General features: G+C 36.2%; 2 pseudogenes; one reads left to right on the top strand and one right to left on the bottom strand.

Moving 5' to 3' along the window:
* Nucleotides 1–2,089: 2,089 nt before the first annotated feature.
* LOC128572717 (olfactory receptor 2L8-like) lies at nucleotides 2,090–2,998 on the top strand (annotated as a pseudogene).
* Nucleotides 2,999–14,694: 11,696 nt separating this feature from the next.
* LOC128572547 (N-acylethanolamine-hydrolyzing acid amidase-like) lies at nucleotides 14,695–15,623 on the bottom strand (annotated as a pseudogene).
* Between the last annotated feature and the right edge of the window lie 7,106 nt (nucleotides 15,624–22,729).

The raw sequence follows: 22,729 nt of genomic DNA, 5'->3' as shown, positions 1-22,729 counted from the left end.
GAAGCAAAGAGACAGAATATACATCCTGTTTGGAGAAAGCTAGAGCAGAGACATGAAAGCTAAAATGAATATGGTATATATATACACATATTTGGGTAAAGGATTTGCTTTAACTGTTATTGAATGTTCTTAAATTGGATGAAGAGGTAAAAGAGAATGGATTCTGGTGAATAGTGGAAATTACAAGCATGAGTTAATAGCACATTATGTAAGAGGTACTTGGCAATAAGGATTCATTATAAAGTATCTCAGGAATGGAAAAAAATATTTAATGTGTTCAGTACTACTATAAAACCGATTTATAATCACTCACACTTTAGTATGAAAGATGAATCACAACTATATCCCAGGATGAAGGACAGAAGAGGAGAAGGATGGGAAGGGACGGGGGTAGTTTGATAGAGGGAGGGTTAATGGGGGAACCACACCTATGAAGCATATTGCAAGGGTACAAGTCAAATCTATCAAGTATTGTTAACACTGTGATTAAGTAAATGAGGTGAAAGCTATGTTGATTAGTAGGATGTAAGCACTCCAATTTGTACAAATAATCAACACATTGAATCCCACAAAGACATAAATGTATTCATGATCTATGTATATTTGACTTAAGAAAAAATAAAAATAATAAAAATGAAAAAAGATTTCTAAACAGAAGAATTAAATAATGATAACCAGCTTAAAGGAATCTTGACTTGGCCTTGTTGTGCAAACACCACTTGAAAGAGAAATATATCCTCAGAATGAGTGATAGGCTGATGTAGTTTTATGGATAAGTCTTAAAGAATAAATATGGAAGACAAATTTTCTTATAAGGCAATGCTAACTTATTCATAATGTGCATCTATAATGTATGGCTTTATGCTGACCTTCTATGCATGTTTTGAGTATAACATCTAAGTTTGATGGCGTCTGAGTTAATATCAGGCATTAAAACATTCGTAAGCCATTGACACTGTAATAGAAATGTTTTATTCTTATAAATTTACATATTTCTTTAAAAATTTGGTCATAGGTATGTGCCTTATTGAATATAATCACTGGATAAGAAAGTAAGATTTTAGCTTTTAAAATACAGAAGGTAGGTTCTTCTTTTAAAGGCTGTACAATTTTATAAATAATTCAGTGTAAAATAAGAAAATATTTTAAACATTGGTTTAAAATTCTATAATGTTGGCTTGGTGCCTGTAGCACAGTGGTTACAGCACTGGCCAATGTTTTTTTTTTTTTTAATTTTTTTATTAAATCATAAGTGTATACAATGATATGATTATGGGGCATCATACACTCACTTCATAAACCATTTGACACATTTTTATCCCAGTGGTTAACATAGCCTTTCCGGCATTATCTCAGTTACTAACTCAATCTGGGCCTGCTAAACAACAATAACTGTAACAAAAAATAGCCAGACATTGTGGTGGGTTCATGTAGTCTCAGCTACTTAGGAAGCTGAGGCAAGAGAATTGGTTAAGCCTAAGAGTTTGAGGTTTCTGTGAGCTGTGATACCATAGCACTTTACTGAGGGTGATATAGTGAGACTCTGTCTCAAAAAAAAAAATCTATAATATAGCCCCTCTTATTCACTGTTTTGCTTTTTGTAGATATAGTTACCTATGATTAACTAGGATCTGAAAATATTAAACAGAAAATTTTAGAAATAGACAATAAGTTTTAAATTGGTTCAGTAGACTACATAACAATGCTTTCCTTACTCACCTCACTTTATTTCACATTGCTGGGATTTTATCATCTCACATCAACACAAGAAAAAGACAGGTGAGTACGATATAATAAGGTATATAGAGTGAGACCATAGTTTCATGACTTTCATACCAGTATATTGTTATAATTGTTCTATTTAATTATTAGTTATTCTTGGTAATCTCTTATTATTCCTAATTTATAAATTGAACTTTATTGTAGATATGTATGCATAGGAAAAGACAATGTATATAGAGTTCAGTCCTATCTCCAGTTTCAAGCATGCACTCAGAGTTGAGAAACACACTCTGTGGCTAAAGAGGAACTACTGGAATCAGCTTGCTTACTTTTGTATCTCTTTTAGAAAACATCACATGAATGCCCCATGGAGTATTATAATCAAACATCAACTGATTTCATCTTATTGGGGTTGTTCCCACCATCAAGAATTGGCCTTTTTCTCTTCATTCTAATAGTTCTTATTTTCCTAATGGCAGTAATTGGCAATCAGACCATGATCCTCCTCATCTTCTTGGATGCCCACCTCCACACAACCATGTATTTCTTACTTAGTCAGCTCACCCTTATTGACCTCAATTACATCTCCACTATTGTCCCCAAGATGGCTTCTGATTTTCTGTTTGGAAATCAGCGTTTCTTCTTCCTGAATTTAGCAGGTGCAGAAACACTGCTTCTCACCTCTATGCCCTATGATCGTTACATGGCTATTTGCTTTCCTCTCCATTATCCCATCCATATGAGTAAAAGAGTGTGTGTGCTGATTGTAACAGGATCTTGGATAATGGGCTCTATCAACTCCTGTGCCCACACTGCATATGCACTCCATATACCTTAATGCAGAACGAGGACCATCAATCATTTCTTCTGTGATGTCCCAGCTATGTTGACTTTGGCCTGTGTGGACACCTGGGTCTATGAGTGCACAGTGTTTGTGAGCACCACCCTCTTTCTCGTGTTTCCATTTATTGGTGTTGCCTATTCCTATGGTTGAGTTCTCTTTACTGTCTACCACATGCAGTCAGCAGAAGGCAGGAGGAAGGCCTATACAACCTGCAGCACCCACCTCACTGTGGTGACATTCTACTATGCACCCTTTGCTTACACCTATCTATGACCAAGATCCCTCCGAACTCCAACAGAGGACAAAGCTCTGGCTGTTTTCTACACCATCCTCACCCCAATGCTCAACCCTATCATCTATAGTCTTAGAAACAAGGAGGTGACAGGGGCGCTGAAACGAGTGATGCAGAGAATTTGCTCTGTAAACATGTAGACATACTTTCTGCCTCTGTCACCAGGGGTACATCTGTGAAATTATGTAGTAATTAAAAAATATAATTTTATTAATAGAGAAGGAACTAAAAATAATCTAAAGAAGAAAATAACTCATATCTGAAGAAAATTGTCTTACGAGTATATGTACAATTCAAAACATTTTTTTTCTTTCAGCCATTTCTTAAAAGCATTAATGTTTGCTAATATGTTGTGAATGATAGTTTTTTGTTTTTTTTTTTTTTTTTGTTATGTAGGAAGGAAAAAAAATTGCCTAAATGAGGTTAGGCATTCAGTATACCACTTTTATTATTTTCAATTTATTTTCTCATAACTTTCAATTTATTATCTGTTTATATGTTAAACAGAAAAATAAATGTTTTCTGAATGGGTAGAACTAATATTGAGTGATGCCATAAGATTTCTTGTTTTTCTCATACATGCTCATATTTATGCTCATTGTAGACCCTTGACTTGCTTATACAAGTCAGTGTTTCTTTCAATTTAGGGAACTTGTTATTAAAGGCAGTGAGTAGAGAGCTCATTAGAGATTCTGAAGTCCTTATGCCATGCAAGGTAATGATAAGTTTATGCTTCTTTTAAGGGAACAAATCCTAGGGAAGTAATTTAATATCAAGTATATCTCAGATAGACAATAAGGACTAGGAGGCATCAATGGAGATCAGGAATGATTAGAATGGATCAAGGGCTTATCTAATAAGTGGGAGTTGAGAATGTCAAGGCCAGTTACCCTCCTGCCTCACGCTCAGCACACATTCTGCTTATATCCTAAATAGACAGTGCAACTCCTACATAGTGACACCTGTCAGTGAATTTTTATTTTTCACCCATTTCCTGTCATTCTTCCACCGAAAGAAATTGAGGAAACATTTTGAATAAGTTTTATTCATTGATATTACTGCCCAGTAACATTCCTAAACATATTTTATAATACCATTATATCCAATAAAAAGTGTGCTATCTGAGGTGAACTTCCAGGGTGAAATGCTATCATTATAGCAGTGACATGTACAAAAACACTTTTTGCTCTCTGAGGCATGGAAGAAAGGAGATGGAGTAAGGACTTTATATAATTTGCATGATCCAGTACAAAATGAAAATATGGGATCTGTTGTTCAAAGAGCAAGGAAAAATGCTACTCAACATACAAAAACATAATTTTTAAATTAATGTACTACGAGGGAAGGGGAGGAAGAGGGGAAGGGAGGGGGCGGATTGATAAAGGAAGGGTTAGTAGGGGGACCACACCTATGGAGCATATTGTAAGTACAAGTTGGATCTATCAGGTGTAGAACACAAATGTCTTAATGCTGTGATTGTGTAAATGAGGTGAAAGCAATGTTGATTAGTAGGATGTAAACACTCCAATTTGTACAAATAATCTACACATTTAATCCCATAATGGCATAAATGTATTTATGATCTATGTTAAAAATGACTTAATAAAAAAACAAATTAATATACTAGATATAAAATGTAATAAAATTACAAGCATTCTAGTGTCATAATTATATAGATAACAAGTAACAATCTTTTATCATAAAAAGTTTAATGATCATAATGACTTTTCTGCCTCACCTTTCTGTAAATATATTTTATTAGAATATAAAAATATATACTTTTAGTGATGTCATTTTCAAACAGTATAATTGAAAGTGCTACTGGTCATTAATGGTATGTGCTATATTACACTTGATTCTTAATTTTTAATTTTGAAAATCATCTTTTTGATAATGCTACTGGGGCAATGAAGAGAGTTTATAGGATGTAAAATATTTTGACAAATTTCTGAGAAATAATTTCAACATAAAAATTATGATACATTTAAAACTGATAACTTTTAGGGAACAATGTTTTTTTTAGAAAAGGTCTAATTGTTCATAAGAATAAATTTCATTTAAAATCTTAAATTTAATCACCAGCATTTTAATGATTCTTCTCACATTTCTGATAACTTGTGGTAGTCGAAAGAAAGAAAAAAAGAAATGGCTTCACATTTCAATGCCTGTTTATCCCCCTATCTTAAATGCCAAAGTAAATTAATATAGAATTTTTCTTATTGTTATTAATTGATTTGTCTGAATTTTCACTAAAAAGTGTGACTACTTTTTATTCAAATAATCTTTAATTTGAATGTTTTATTTATTTAAATGATCCTTAATTTTATTCCTATTTCTAAGTCTATATTTGCTTTGCATTGTTGTGACAGTTTTAAAGTCATAGATTCTGAACTTGTTGAGGAACCCAAATATGTGCCTGTTGGTCTTTATTGCAATGACCATGTATAAAATAAAAATTTTGTAATAGTTTACTGGCAAAGTTTACTGGTGGTTGTTGTCCTTGTATTCAGTCAGGTAGTTAGTATTTCAGGAACACCGCGAGGACAGGCTCTGGGACAGAAGAGAAAATCTGCCTCCCACCACCAGTTGGCACTGCTACCAGGAAAGTCACCCCCTCTTCCCAGGAGTGGCCACTTGTGCTGCCTCTGCTACTTATGCTGCTGCTGTTGTCACCACCACCAGTCTTCTCCCTTGGCATGAACTATCCCAAGGTGTGTGTGTGTGAGAGAGGAGGGTGCACACGTGTGTGCGCACGCTCTGTGCAGCTGTACTGGCCATATGCCCATGAGGCCAGCCCTAAAAAGGACAGAGTGAGTGTGAGTGGTTAGGAAGGAAGTGGATTGGTGCAAAGCAGGATAATTATGGGAATATGCAATGGTCTGAATGTTTGCATGACCCCAAGATTCATATTTTCAAATTCCAACCCCCAGTGTGATAGTATCAGGAGATGTGGTGTTTGGAGTGATGATTAGGCAGGCCACAGAGCTCCCATTAAGGGGCTTAATGCCTTTACAACAGGGGTCCTCAAACTATGGCCCGTGGGCCCGAGGACATTTATCAAGCCTGCTGGGTGTTTTTGCTACAGTCGCCTTTCCTGCTTAGTAGCCGACTTGTCCTGGGCTGCAGTGCACATGTGTGGAATGTACGCCAACTCTCCAACTCTGTTCCTTTTCTCTGTCTCTCCCTGTGGGTGTTATTGCTGTCCTGCTTAGCAACCCACTGTCCGGGCCACAGTGCGCATGTGTGGAATGTGCCCCATACTCACCAATTCCCCTCCTACCCTCCAACTCCACTCCTTCTCTGTGTCTCTCCCTGCCCCTCCTTCTCTCTGTCTCTTGATTCCTCATCTCCGTCTCTGGTGTAATCATAGGAGTCACCAGGTTGCCTGTGCAGAGCCTGCTGCTGCCTAAGGACCGAGATAAGAACAAATTAGGATTTTTTTTTTAAGTTAGGAAGTCTTTTATTTTATTTTATTTTGCAGTTAGTTGGGCCTTTTTTTTTGTTTTGCAGTTAAGGGGGGTCTTTTTTTTCTGAAGTTAGGAGGTCTTTTTTTTTTTTTTGCAGATAGGGGGAACCTTTTTTTGAAGTTAGAAGAGCTTTTTTTTGAAGTTAGGAAAGCCTTTTTTTTTAAAGTTGGTTAGTTGGTTGGGGGTAGTTTCTAGGGGGGTTGCATCACAGTGATAATGCAAATAGCACTCAGTGCTAATGCAAATGGTCAGAGCTCAGAGGTAATGCAAATAGTCAGTGCTCAGTGATTATGGTAATTGTAAGTGCTCAGTGTTAATGCAAATTGTTAGTGCTCAGTATTAATGCAAATTGTCAGCAGTCAGTGTTATCGCAAATGGTCAGTGCTCAGTGTTAATGCAAATGGTCAGTGCTCAGTGTTATTGCATGGGGGCCCCAAACTGGTAATCTGCCTAGGGCCCCATGGGAACTTAATCCGGCTCTGCAGACAGCCGAGGAGTAGGAAACCCAATTTAATTGCCAGTAAGTGAATTTATATTCTGATTACTATTCAGTTATGTATGATGTTGTATGTTGTGTGCTGTGTAAGCCCCTTTTCACACTGTTGTGATCTCTGAGCAGTGTGAGTTAAGCCATATGCTTGTATGGCTGAACTCGCATTAGATTCAAAAGAAAAAAGGCATACATGCCTTCTTTTTTCCTTCTCTTTCCTGCAGAAGACCCATGCGATCAGATTCCTGTGTGAATTCACAGATCGCAGTGCGGTTCGCACAGGGTAGTGTGAACTGGAAAGGTGGTGGAGGAACCGGCTCTGTAATCATTCCTGTTCCCACACCACACCAGGGTGAGCCTTAGGTAAAAGCGGAGTTCCACCATATGGGCACTGGCGAGGCTGAAATGATGTGGACTGGCAAGGCTGCATTGATGGACACTGATCAGACTGCATTGATGGGCAGTGCAGTCTATATGTCTCTGTGTGGGCAAAGTTATTGCTGGTATATTGTTTTTGGAGAGCCATATATATATATATATTTATATATATATATGTATTTTACTAATAGCAATTTGGAATCCCTAGAAAACAATGATATCAAGAAAGAGAAAAATTAACTTGGAGTGTAGGATATTCAAAGAACAGTGGACTTATGATTATTTTTTCATGCAATACAAGGAAAGAGCTGTGTGTTTGATATGCCAGAATATAGCGTCTGTGTTCAAAGAATACATTTTGCGTTGACATTATCAAACTCAACATAAAGATAATATGATAATTTGGTCAGAGAAGTGAGAAAAGATATAATATTAAAACTGAAATATGCATTGACAACTCAGCAAAATACTTTTGTGAAGCAGAAACAGCTAAATACTTCATCACTGTGATCAAGTTTTCAAGTTGCCAAGATAATAGCGTGCACTGGCAGACCATTCGTAGAGGGAGAATTTGTTAAAGAATGCCTTCTTTCTGTTGTCAAAGAGATGTGTCCAGAGAAGGCTGATTTATTTAGTACAGTGAGTCTTTCAGGACCCTCCATTACACGAAGGATTGAAGAAATGGGAGACAATTTGCATCAGCATTTGCAAAACTCCGCAAAAAAACCTTCCCTATTTTTCCTTGGTACTTGATGAAAGTAATGATGTTCGTGATTCTACACAACTTCTAATTTTTATTCGTGGTACGAATGACTATTTTGAAGTCACAGAAGAGCTTGCTGCACTGCAAAGCATTGAAGAAACAACTACAGAAGAGGATATTTATGAAAAGGTTTGCCAAACTGTGAATACTTTGGAGCTGGACTGGGCAAAACTAGCCAGTGTGGCAACCAATGGTGCTCCTGGCATGGTGGGGTCTAAGAAAGTAGTAATTGCTCGCATTAACCAAGAGATGGACAAACATAACCATTCTCATCCAATAGCCATACACTGCCTCATCCACCAACAAGCGCTGTGTAGTAAATTGCTGAAGTGGGACTCTGTTATGAAAACTGTGGTATCTTGTGTTAACTTCATTAGAGGTAATACACTAAACCACAGACAATTTCAAGAATTTCTGTCTGAGCTAAGTGTTGCCTGTGAAGACGTTCTGTACCACACAGAAGTCCATTGGCTGAGTCAAGGGAGAATTTTGAAACATTTCTATGACTACTTCCACAGATTACCGCTTTTCTGCTTTCAAAAAACAAGTACAAGAGCTCAATGATGCAGAATGGAAATGGCACCTTGCCTTTCTGATAGATGTAACAGAGCTACTCAACAATTTCAATGTGCAACTTCAAGGAAAGGGGAAGCTCATCTGTGATATGCAATCACATGTGAAAGCATTTGAAGTAAAATTAGGCCTCCTCATCAAACAAGTGAAGGAGGAAAATTTCTGCCATTTCCCCACAACTCAAAATCTGTTAGTGGAAAATCCATTGGTTGCATTCCCAAATAAAACGTGTGTGGATTCACGGGAAAAGTTGCAAAAGGAGTTCCAATTTAGATTTAAAGAGCTTCATCTCCATGAACAGGACATACAGCTTTTCCATAACCCATTTTCTATTGACATTGAAAATGTGAATATGATTTACCACATGGAACTGGCGGAACTGCAGAATTGTGACTCTCTGAAAGATGCATTCAAGTCAAGCAGCCTTCCTAATTTCTATGCATCTGTCCCCTCTGAGACATATTCTAATCTCAGGAACCATGCACTCAAAATGGCAACCATCTTTGGTAGCACTTATGTCTGTGAACAGACTTTTTCCAGAATGAAACATCTGAAATCTCCAACCAGATCTAGACTAACAGATGCACACTTGCATCACTTGTTACAACTAGCAGTGACAAATATGGAACTGAACATTGACCATCTCATTAACCAAAAGCAGGCCCATAGTTCCCATTGAAATACTGGTAAGTTTGTTGATTTAACTACTTGTTCTTCATTTTAAATATTGTATTTGTTCCCATTTTGTTTTTTTACTTCAAAATAAGATATGTGCAGTGTGCATAGGAATTTGTTCATAGTTTTTTTTTTAAACTGTAGTCCAGCTCTCCAATGGTCTGAGGGACAGTGAACTGGCCCCCTGTTTAAAAAGTTTGAGGACCCCTGCTTCTTCACTCCTTCCACTATGTAAGGACACAGCAAAAAGTCTCCCTCTATGCATGAGAAGGCAGGCCCCATCAGACACTTAATCTGTGGGCACCTTGATCTTGGACTTCCCAGGCTATAGACCTGTGAGAAATAAATTTCTATTGTTGATAAACTATTCAGTTTAAGATACATTGTTACAACAGATTGAATAGACTATGGAAGAATATAGGTGAAAAGCCTATAAGTAAACCTTTAAATGGTTCCATGTTGTGAAGGCAAGTTTAAAGTCTTTTGTGAGTTAGAAAGGAAAAAATCCTGGATAGAACTCCATATGTGGCTTAGAACCTAATCATGTAAAAGTGATTTAGGGCTGAGCTTAGTGGGGTCAGGCCAGCAGGCAGTTACCTGTATATCTCAGGATTTTTTCAGCCTACTCCCTAAAGATGATTAACAGCCTACAGATGGTCAAGCATTCAAACAGCTTATTTGCCCAGAATCTTGTTTTGTGGTTTTGTTTTTGATTACTTAGCATAAGAATAACTTTAATGAAGTAGTTATCAGTTGATCCAGTTAAACTTTAGCCCATAAGGATGGCTTTAGATAATGTTAGTAAAATGGTTATCAGTTAATCTGATTTATCTGCAGGCCTGTAAGTACCAGGCAGTAAGAGGCCTGGGGCCAAGGTTTAAGTCATATGTTTATTAAGTTATGTGTCTATATAAGCTTTTGTGGAAGAAATAAAAATTGCACTTGCCATGAGAGTGTAAGTGATCCTCCTTATTACTCAGACTATTTCATTGCAGGACTCATTTCTCTGCATCACCGATCAATTTGGAGACTTTCACGCAACAGCAGAATGTCTGCTGTTTTTGTCAGATGTTATCATTTGAAGTAATTTGAGGGAGACTAGAATGAAGTACTGAAGGGCATTGTGGCAGGCGCCTATAGTCCCACCTACTCAGGAGACTGAGGCAAGAGAATTGCTTGAGCCCTGGAGTCTGAGCTATGATGCCGCAGCACTCTACCAGGGGCAACAAAATGAGACTCTGCCTAAAAAAAAAAAAAAAAGAGAGAATGAAGCAGTGATGCCCAGTTCAGACCCTTCACCCATTTCAGGTGGGATTCATGTAGAGAATCATCAGGAGACCTAGCTCTGCTGTTTTCTCTGACATGCCAGGACTTTGGGGAAGTCATGCCATCTCTCTAAATTTAGTTTGCTACAGAGCAAAATGGAGGTCTTATACCCTATAATATCAGTGAATGGTATCAGTCCCCCTTACTGCCATTTCTGCAAAAGCAAGGATAATTCAAATTTTTGTTCCTAAACTCTGGAAGTGGGGGTAAGTTGATTGCTAATGAATACTGAGCACACTAATGCTATCAGAAGTAATTTTTTGAAATCCTTTACCTGGTAGGTCCTCTGGCTCAGGAAAGCAATAAACTAATACCCACTGATGTTGTGTCTGCACCCACAAGACACTCCTTTACCCTTGAACTTTTAACATTAGGAAGAAAAAATATAAAAGGAAGTCAAATTATTCAGATATCCTTTCATTTGCTACATTGTTTATCAGAATGTACACCAGATATTTTGAAAGTTGTACAATTGTACAGTAAGACCTCTCATTGGGAGAATTACTCAATTCATCTCCACCTGAATCCTTGGTTCCTTGATCAATTTGTCTATTAAGCCATTTTATTTCCTATCCAACTGTTGTCCTATAATTGTTGTTTTGTACATTTCATTCATTCTTTGTTTCATGTCCTCAGATGAGAAGATGCAAGTTTTATAGCACATGATATTTACTTGGACGATTTTATAATGCACATTGTCTGAATTTGGAGTTTCCTTATATATTCAATTAGAAAAGTTTGATTTATGGAAAAGAAAATGAGTATTTCTTCCTCTTACTTTGAAGACTGAATACAGGCAGTCCCCGAGTTACAAACATCTGACTTACCTACAACTTGCACTTTCAGTGTCTATTATAGGTAATAGGTAAATGTACCTTTTTCAACTTACGTACAATTTTGACTTAAGAACAAACCTATAGAACCTTTTTCAGTCATAATCTCAGTCAGACTGCCTGTATCTTTCTCTCAACAAGTTGTAGTTCAATAGTGTGATCATGGGAAATGAATTGAAGTAGAGAAGGGTGTGCCATCACCAAATATGTGGAATTAGCCTATTTGAGATGAAACATTGGAGAAATTGTAGTTTCAAAAAAGGAATATTTGATCTCTTTTTTTCTGCATGTGATAAGCCATAAAGATTCCTCTGGAGTCTTTGGTACCCTCTGGTTCTGGTACTCTCCCTGTATCAGACCAAGAAATTAGCCTTTATCATGAGATTCTAGGAATTGAGGTCCTGCACTGAGCCTGAATAAATAAATTTTCTGAGGTTACCCTTATCTTCCACTAACTTTATACCCCCATGCATCTCCTAGTGACTCCCCCAGAATTTACTGCTTCTATCTAGATCTCCTTTGTCCTACCATTTCTTCGCCATTTTTCTTTGACAATTTTATTATTCTTTGTCTGAAAAGTATACAAGCAACTTACTCTAGCCATTTGTCTGGACTTCACACTCTTGTGGCGATCCCCACGTACATGGATAACTAGCAAAACTTGTGTGATTTTCTGTCAGTAAACTACCTTGGATAAGTTTGGTTCTTAGGCTCAGCCAAAAACCCACAGAGGAGCTAAGGGGAGGTGAAGGTGATCTCTCACTTCCCTAGAAAAGTAATCATTCACTTCTTATTGCAACTTATTTTAGCCTCTATTCTACCACAGATTTCCAGGAATTTCAGAACAAGGTTAGCACTACCAGAAGCCCTTTGTACTCCCATTTCCAAACAAAGAATCCTCCCTGCACCATATGTACTCACCATTCTATCCCATAGTAATATTGTTCATTTATAATTTTAAGTTCTAAAAAAAGTATCTTTAAACACCATAGGTTGCTTTTAACTGTTTATTCTACTATGCTAATCTGTGTTTGGCCTCTTTTATTTAGATTTATGTTTGCAGCGGGTGGCACCTGTGGCTCAGTGATTAGGGTGCCGGCCCCATATACTTATGGTGGCAGGTTTGAACCCAGCTCCAGCCAAACTGAAAAAAAAAAAAAATCCCTTAATATATTTATGTTTGCAGTATGCTTTCATGTCTCCATCTTTTACTTTTAGTCACATGTAGTATTTCACTGTATCATCTCATCACAATGAATTTACTCATTTCAGGGCTGGTGGACACCCATTAGGATTCTAGTATATGCAATGCTGTAATGGAGACTGCTGTAGAAATCTGCTGGACCACAATGTAAGAGCTCTAACAGGTAGCAGCTCTATACACCCAGAAACTGCTGGGTTACAGAACAAGTGCATTTCCAAATTTAATGATAATACAAAAGTGCTTCAAAAGATCATAAAATTTGCACTCTATAAGAAGTCTTTGAAAAAAAACATGGAGGCACAATTGCAGTTGTAAATTATTCATAACTCAAGATAGAAAATTTATTGGTACTTGTTGCTACAATAAATCCTCACTAAAGAAACTCTAAAAAAAAAGCTTTGGAAAGACTAATAATCAAATTTATCATCCATACTTTTTATGAATACATTTCTTTTATTATTTTTAAAATTTAGTAATTCTGATACACGTATTTTTGGGGGGATTTGCTTTACATTTGTCTGATTATTACAGCAAAATTTAATACTTCACTTTATATTCATACATCCTAGTTCATTTTCATTCTACTCTTGATGGACATTTTCAGTTTCTGACTATTTTGAATAAAGCTGTTATAAAATTTCTTCTACATGTTCTTGGTACACACGTTTAACTTTAATTTTTACCTGCCTACCAGAAAAGTAAAATAGTTTTATGTATTTGTTTTTATTTTTATTGAAAGAAAGTTTTGCTCTGTTGCCTGGGAAGAGTGTAGTGGCATCATTATAACTTAATGCAGCCTCAGAACTCTTGGGTTCAAGTGATCCTCTGTGCACAGTCTCCCAAGCAGTTTGGTGTATAGGCATGCATCACCATGCCTTACTACCTTTTTAGTTTTTGTAGAGACAAGGTTTTACTGTTTTCCAGGCTGGTCTCAAACTCCTGGCCTCAAAGTGATCCTCTCAGCCTCAGCCTTCCAAAATGCTAGGATTATAGGCATGAGCCACCATGCCAAGTCCAAACTTTTCTTTTTTAAAAAATACATTTATACATATGTGTATATTTATGTACATAAATGTAAGTATAGACTTTTTTTTCTTGGAAAAAATTTTTATTCTCTTTGCTAACATCTCTTTTAACATTCTGTTAACTAAAGGTAAATTACAAATGGAAATAATGTGGTTTCCTATTACTTTCAAAAAACAGTGATCAAATAGCTATTTAGAAAAAAGGAGGTCCCTAGGTTTTTCCAAAAACATTAGAAATTTTATAGAAAATGAAAATCTCATTACAGGAAATGACATGATCAAAAGTCAGACTAACACATCTTCAGACAGGCTCTATTCAAACTCTGGTTCTCCATTTCTTTTTTTTTTTTCTTTTCCCTTTTTATTATTAAATCATAGCTGTGTACATGAATGCAATCATGGGGTACAATGTGCTGGTTTTATATACAATTTGAAATATTTTCTTCTAACTGGTTAATATAGCCTTCACGGTATTTTCTTAGTTATTGTGATCAGACATTTATATTCTACATTTAATAAATTTCACATGCTTTTGGAAGAACCTTAATCTTTTCTTAGGTTCTTTCAGAAGCCCTCCACAATGAACAAAGGTCATGCCAGCTCATTTCTTTAGTGGATACAGAGTTGGTTATAACAGAACCATTAAGGCTGGAGAAAAAGCCTGAGGATATGTGTTGACCTTGGAGACTAATTATCTTTGAGTTTATTTCAGCCAGGATAGAAGCTTGGAGAGAGTCAAGGCAAACCACGAAGGGAAGAGAATAGTAGACAAAGCCAATTCCCCACTTTGCCAAAGCAAGGTCCCTAGTGATCCCTGACCCATGCTTCACAAGGCTGAGAAACTAGGTGAGGAAGGAGTCTGTGTTGTTCATAATGACTTTCTTTCTTTCTTTCTTTCTTTCTTTCTTTCTTTCTTTCTTTCTTTCTTTCTTTCTTTCTTTCTTTCTTTCTTTCTTTCTTTCTTTCTTTCTTTCTTTCTTTCTTTCTCTCTCTCTCTCTCTCCTTCTTTCCTTCCTTCCTTCCTTCCTTCCTTCCTTCCTTCCTTCCTTCCTTCCTTCCTTCCTTCCTTCCTTCCTTCCTTCCTTCCTTTTTTTTCTTTTTTTCAGCTCAGGTTTCTGATCCTCGTCATGAAATTGAATGGGCTGGCAGTGCTCATCACCATAGTATAAAGTGTGTAATTGTTATAAACTGGGACCACTGAAAAAATCTGAAAAAGCGCCTCCAGGTTAGGTGTGCCTCCTCATGGCATTGAGGGCTTTGGTGGCAGGGGTTCCTCCATCATCACACTCAGGTGCTGGCTTCCAGGGGTTGTGATTTGTCTCAACTCGGAATCACACTCCATTCAGAGGATCTATAGGCCAAATATCTCCTGGGCCACCTCTGTTCCTTGTGATGAACACTCCCTTCTGGGAGGACATGCCACCAAAGATATAATAGATCATTGATTGCTGTAATAGATTGCTGTAACAGATGTCAGCAGTCAGGGGTATCTTGGCCAATTTGAAAACAGTTGCTTCAAAGTTTTCTGACTCATTCAGGGTTCTCTTGTCAGTAGGGTTCCTGAGATGGAAGAAATCTCAGCTTCTACAGGGAGTAAAATAACAGCAGGAATTTGGCGCATACAAGCCAGGTGATCAGAGGGTGTCACTGAAAAAGGGCAGCAATCACGTTCTCCCACTACCAGTCTTTATCTCATTCATCCCAGAAACTGTAAACTTGTTTGGACTCTGACCAGTCCATATCCTACATAGCCAACGAAAGTGGTTCAAGTGAATGCAATCTGTTCATTCTTTAAGAATTGTACATCCATGGTTAGTTGTGTAAGGCATCTCCAAAGGGATAATCTGGGTTACAACCATAGTAAATTTGGCCTCTGGAGTCTTGAACTATAATAGTGGTGCAGAACGCTGAGGACTCATAGGCCAGGTTGACCAGGAGGCAGTCTGCCAGGCTGAGGTTGAGGAAGCTTCACATGAAGATGGTCTCGCTGGTGAAGGGCTGGGGCAAGGGGTGCTCCAGCTCCAGGACCATAAGTATAGATATTTCTATATACTTTTGTAAGTATTATGTTATATATAAATTTATAATATATAAATTATTAAAATTTATATAATACAATACACAAGTATGTATCTACATATGCTTATTTAAGTATATATAGATGTCATATAAGTTATATATAAAAATATATACAGATTAAGTATATGTAAGTATATGTAATAAGTATATAAATAAGTATAAATATATAAGAATACATGTTATACATACTTATATATATTTAAATATATGTATATAACTTATACATGTTTATGTACGTATATATGAATACATATTTATATATTATTGAATTATATTTAAGTACATTTAAGTATTATATATAATAAGTACACTTGCATATACTTATATATACAGTACAACCTCCATAGTTGACCACCTCTTTATATTGATCACCTCCTTAAGTTGACCTAATTTTCATAGACCAGACATGTACCATATGTGTGTATCAATATAGTAGGTCTTGTTCTTTATGTTGACCACCTCTGTATATTGACCTGTTTGTTACAGTTCTTTGGTCAATTGACAGAGGTTCTACTGTAATTAAAATTACCTAATGTGTTTGTGCATATACACAAACACACAAATACCCACACACACACATATATAATCAAGCTAATTTATCTACCTGTCCAATAAGTAATTCTTCTGAAAGGTTATACAAATTTGCATACCACTAACTGTACATAAGAGTTTTTCATTTCCTACCTACAAAACACATTTGCTCTAAAGTATTTGACAACTGCCAAACTAATATGTGCATTTTGATTTCTGAGTGCAGTTTAAATTAGCATAAATGAGATTGAAAATCTTTTTCTACTTTTTAGACCCATTTGTATTTTATTTTCTACGAAGTGTTACCCATCTTCTTATTGAGTTGTAGGTTTATTTTTCATATTGATTTTTGGAACTCTTTATATTTCCAGTATAAATTCATGTCTGTGTAATATAATTCAATCTTATGTTAAGTTTTATGTATCTTTTATTTTCCTTTAAAACAATCCACTGTGATAAGAGATGTTTAGAAATAGATGTCAGTGTACCTTTAATAAATTGTGAATTTTGTATCATACTTCCAAAGTTTGTTTTTTATTAACTTAAGTCTAATAGCTATTTGGAGTTCATTTTGTTGTAAATTTTCATGCTGGCATCAATTTTCTTGTCTTTAATATTTCTTGTTTTTTTTTTGCTGCTGTTTAACTAGTTGATCCAATATGATTAGTTGAACAATCTTTCTTATCTGACCCTTTAAAATGTTAATAATAAGCGTGTATAATTTTGATTTTTATTATTTCACAGTGTATCTTTTTTCTTTGTTTTTAAAATTTCAGATTAATTTGAGGGCACAAAAGTTTAGGTTACATTGTTTTAATTTTTATTATTTATTTATTTAATTAATTTTTTTTATTAAATCATAGCTGTGTACATAGATATGATCATGGGGCATCATACACTCGCTTCATAGACCATTTGACACATTTTCATCACAGTGGTTAACATAGCCTTCCTGGCATTATCTCAGTTACTGTGCCAAGACATTTACATTTTACATTTGCCAAGTTTCGCAAGTACCCCTGTAAGATGCACTGCAGGTATAATCCCACCAATCACCCTCCCTTTACCCACCATCCCCCCCCTCCCTTTCCCACTTCCCCCTATTGTTAGGTTGTAACTGGGTTATAGCTTTCATGTGAAAGCCCCAAATTAGTTTCATAGTAGGGCTGAGTACATTGGGTACTTTTTCTTCTATTCTTGTGATACTTTACTAAGAAGAAGATGTTCCAGCTCCATCCATGTAAACATGAAAGAGATAAAGTCTCCATCTTTCTTTAAGGCTGCATAATATTCCATGGTGTACATATACTACAATTTATTAATCCATTCGTGGATCGATGGGCACTTGGGCTTTTTCCATGACTTAGCAATTATGAATTGGGCTGCAATAAACATTCTGGTACAAATATCTTTGTTATGTTGTGATTTTTGGTCTTCTGGGTAACTGAAAAGCTTCTGCACAGCCAAGAACACAGTAAGTAAAGCAAGCAAACAGCCCTCAGAATGGGGTTATATTTGCAGGTTATATCTCCGACAAAGGTTTAATAACCAGAATCCACAGAGAACTCAAAAGCATTAGCAAGAAAAAAACAAGGGATCCCATCACAGGCTGGGCAAGGGATTTGAAGAGAAACTTCTCTGAAGAAGACAGGCGCATGGCCTTCAGATATATGAAAAAATGCTCATCATCTTTAATCATCAGAGAAATGCAAATCAAAACTACTTTGAGATATCATCTAACTCCAGTGAGACTAGCCTATATCACAAAATCTCAAGACCAGAGATGTTGGCGTGGATGTGGAGAAAAGGGAACACTTCTGCACTGCTGGTGGGAATGCAAATTAATACATTCCTTTTGGAAAGATATATGGAGAACACTCAGAGATCTAAAAATAGATCTGCCATTCAAACATTGTTTTAATTTTTAAAGTAAAGTTCAAGCTGTAGTTGCACCCTTCACTCAGGGAGTGTGCTGAACATCCTCACACTGTGCATATTAGGTAGGAACAGCTAATCACTCTCCTTACTCCCTCTACCCCTTTGCTTCTTCTTCCCTCCCCTTCACTAGAATATATATACTTGTGTTTTTTCTTTTGTGCGGGTGTGTGGTTATTTATGTATTGGATTCATATAAGTATTGAGTAGATTGGATACTTGTTTTTCCATTCTTGTGATACTTTACTAAGATGAAATGTTTCATGGGTCAATGGCCACTTGGGAAAAAAAAAATCTAATGTACTCAGTACTACTATAAAACCAATTTATAATCACACTTTAGGATGAGAGATGAATCACACCTATAGTCCAGGATGAAGGAGAGAAGAGGAAAGGGATGGGAAGAGAGGGGGGTGGTTCAATAGAGGGAGGGTAAATGGTGGAACCACACCTATGGAGCTTATTGTAAGGGTACAAGTCAAATCTATCAAGTATTGAACACAAATATCTTAACACTGTGATTAAGTAAATGAGGTGAAAGCTATGTTAATTAGTAGGATTTGAGCACTCCAATTTGTACAAATAATTAACACATTGAATCCCACAAAGGCATAAATGTATTCATGATCTATGTATATATGAATTAATAAAAAAAAAAAGAAAAAAAAAGATGAAGTGTTTCAACTCCAGCCAGGTAAACACAAAAAAATGTAGAGTTTCCTTTTCTTTTCTTTTCCTTTCTTTTTTTTTTTTTTTTTTTTTTGGCCAGGACTGGGTTTGAAACCACCACCAGCATATGGGGCCAGCGCCTTACTCCTCTGAGCCACAGGTGCTACCCTTTCCTTTCTTTTTTTTTTTTTTTGACAGAGTCTCACTATGTCACCTTCAGTACAGTGCTGTGCCGTAACAGCTCACAGCAGTCTCAAACTCTTGGACTTAAGCAATTCTCTTGCCTCAGCCACCTGAGCAGCTGGGACTATAGGTGCCTGCCACAATGCTCAGCAATTTTTTGGTTGCAGTAGTCATGATTGTTGTTTAGCAGGCCCCACCATGCTGGAACCTGCTGGTCTTGGTTTATGTGGCCAGCATCCTACTCACTGAGCTGTGGGCTCTGAGCCTTTCCATCTTTTCTTATGGCTGAATAGTACACACATACCCCAGTTTGTTAATCTATTCATGAGTTGATGACTACTTGGGTTACTTCCCCATCTTGGCAATTATGAATTGAGCTGCAATAAACATTCTGGTGAAAGCATCCTTGTGGTAAAATGACTTTTTTTTCTTCTTGGTAGATACTGAATAATGGGATTGTGGGATCAAATGGAAGTTAAACTTTTGGTTCTTTGAGAATTCTCAATATTTTTATCCATAGAGGTTGTATTAAGTTTGCAATCTCACCAACAGTGCAAAAGTGCTCCTTCTCTCCACATCCATGCTAGCATCTGCAGTTTCAGGATTTTGTGATATAGACTATTCTGTTTGGGGCTAGGTAATATCTCAGAGTGGTTTTGATTTGCATTTCTCTAATGGTTAGTGACAATGAGCATTTTCATGTGTTTTTTGGCCTTTTGTCTGTCATCCTAAGAGAAGTTTCTGTTCAAGTCTTTTGCCCACTAATAAATGGGGTTGTTTCCTCCTTTCTTGTTGATTAATTTGAGTTCTCTGTAGATTCCAATTATCAGACCTTTGTCAGATTCATAGCACACAAAAATCTTATTCTGCAGGCTGTCTGATTGTTTTGTTTGTGGTACCCCTAGCTGTGCTGATACTTTTGAGCTTGATTATGTCCCATTTATTTATTTTTGGTGTTTCTGTAATTGCCAAGGCAGTCTTCTTCATTAAATCTTTGCCTAGGCCAATTTTGTCAAGCATTGTCCTTGCATTCTCTTCTAGAACTTCTATTGTCTTGTGCCTTAAATTTAAATCTTTTTTTCCAGTGAGAATCAATTTTTGTCAATAGTGAGAGGTGTGGGTTCAATTTCAGTTTTCTATGTATGGCTAACTAATTCTCCTAGCACCATTTATTAAATAGGGATCTTTTTCTTAGTACATGCTTTTGTTTGGTTTATCAAAGGCTTTTGATGGTGATATGTGGCTGAGTTCATCTTTATATTCTCTATTTGATGTCTCTATTTTTGTGTCAATACCATGTTGTTTTGATCACCGTACACCTGTAGTATAACCTGAAGTCTGGTAACATGATGCCTCCAGTTTTATTTCTAAAAATTATGTTGTCTATCAGGTTTTTCGGGTTTCAAATGAAATGAAGTAATACTTTTTCAAATTCTTCAAAGTATGACATTGGTGCTTTGCTGTGGATTGCATTAAATCTGTATATTGCTTTGAGTTGTATTGACATTTTAATGATGTTGATTCTTCTCAGCCATGAGCATGGTGTGTTCTTCCATTTGTTAATGTCTTCTGCTATTTCTTTTGTTATTGTTTTGTAGTTCTCAATGTAGAGATCTTTCACATCCTTTGTCAGATATATTCCTATGTATTTCATTTTCTTTGAAGCTACTGTGAGGGGTATAGTGTCCTTGGCTTTATTCTTTGCTTGACTGTTGTTGGCATATATGAAGGCTACTTATTTGTGGACATTGATTTTTGTATTCTGAGACATCACCATATTTCTTTTTTTAAAATTTCAAATTAATATGAGGGTGAAGATTTTTAGGTTACATTGTTCTCACTTCCAAGGTAAAATTCAACTTGTAGAATAGACCCTCCCCCAGGGGGCATGCTGAACACCCTCACATTGTATACGTTAGGTGAGATCCTGCCAAATGCCCTACCTCCTCCTGCTAATCACTCTATCTTTCCCTCTCCCCTCTCCCCTCCCTCCTCCCCCCTTGTTAGACTATCATTCTAGTGCATGTTAACTTCTTTTACTATTTCTTTTCTCAGGGTTTCAGAGTTCTCTTTATAGAGACCTTTCATGTTCTTTGTTAGATATTTTCCCAGGTATTTAATCTTCTTTTGTAGTGTTGTAAAAGAAACAAAGTTTTTTATTTTATTCTCAGCTTGACTGTTGTTGGCATATATGAAAGTTACTCATTTGTGGGTATTAATTTTTTGTTGGTATTCCAAGACATTGCTATGTTCCTTAATCACTTCTAAGAGTTTGTCCCTGTCATTTTCTAGGTAAAAGATCATGTCGTCTGCAAAGAATGAGAAATTGACCTTCTGTGTTCCCATTTGAATACCCTTGATATCTTTTTCTTTTCTAATTTCATTAGCTCAAAATTCCAGCACTATGTTGAATAGCATTAGGGATAATGGACGTCCTTGTAGGCCTCCAGTTCTAAGTGGAAAGGCTTTGAGTTTTACTCCATTCAATATGAGATTGGCTACTGATTTGCTGTAAATGGCCTCTATCAGTTTAAGAAATATCTCATCTATGCCTATTTTCTTAAATGTTCTTGTCAGAAAGGATGCTTAATTTTGTTGAATGCTTTTTCTGTGTCTATTGAGAAGATCATATGGTCTTTGTTTTTGCTTCTGTTTATGTGGTAAATTACATTTATGGATTTCTGTATATTGAACCAACCTTGCATCCCTGGGATGTATAATTTTTTAAATATTCTGTTTGCTAGGATTTTATTGAGTACTTGTGCATCAATATTCATTAACAATATTGGTCTGTAGTTTTCCTTTTATGTTGAGTCCTTCCTTGTTTTGTTATCAGAATGATATTTGCTTCATAAAATGGGTCAGGGAGGGTTCCTGAGAGGTTCTGCAATACAGGTATGAACTTCTCTTTGAAGACTTTTAGAATTCTGGTGTGAAACCATCTGATACAGGACTTTTCTTTTTTGGAAGATTTTGTATTTTTGATGCAATTTTTGTGGCAAATATTACTCTGTTCCAAATTTCTAATTCTTTCTGTTTGTGTTTAGGGAGGTGGTGTGATTCCAGATATTGGTCCATTTACTCCACTTTTTCAAATTTTGGAGCATAGAGGTTTTTGCAGTAATCTGTGATAGTCTTTTGCACAACAGTGGTATCTGTTACTATTTCCCTTTTTTAATTTCTGATTGAGGTTGTTAGAGATCTTACTTTTCTGTTCCTAGTTAATCTGGTCAGGGGATTATTGATTTTATTAATTTTTTCAAAGAACCAACTTTTTGTTTTGATGATAACCTAAATGATTCTTATATTCTCAATTTCATTTAATTCTGATTTAATTTTGGTTATTTCTTTCTTTTGCTGGGTTTGGGATTAGATTGCTCTTCCTTTTCCACCTCCTTAAGGTGGTCCATAGGTTGTTGACTTATGCTCTTTCTGTTTTCTGGATGTGGGAATTTAATGCTATAAATTTCCATTTTTGAACTGCCTTTGCAGTATCCCACAGGTTTTGATAGTTTGTGGTTTCATTGTTGTTTTATTTGATAAATTTAATGATTTCCTCCTTTAGCTCCTCCTAGACTCAGCTGTCATTCAGCATAAGGTTGTTTAGTTTCCATCAATTTATGGGGATGAAGATTTTTGTTGGAGCTTATTTTTATCTTTATTCTGTGGTAGTCTGAAAAAATACAAATTATAATTTGTACTATTTTAAAATTGTTGAGATTTGATTTGTGCCAGTTTTG

This window comes from Nycticebus coucang, chromosome 20, assembly GCF_027406575.1.
Source record: "Nycticebus coucang isolate mNycCou1 chromosome 20, mNycCou1.pri, whole genome shotgun sequence".
NCBI lineage: Eukaryota > Metazoa > Chordata > Mammalia > Primates > Lorisidae > Nycticebus > Nycticebus coucang.
The sequence above is the reverse complement of the archived record's forward strand: the minus strand, read 5'-3'. Positions and strand labels throughout refer to the sequence as shown.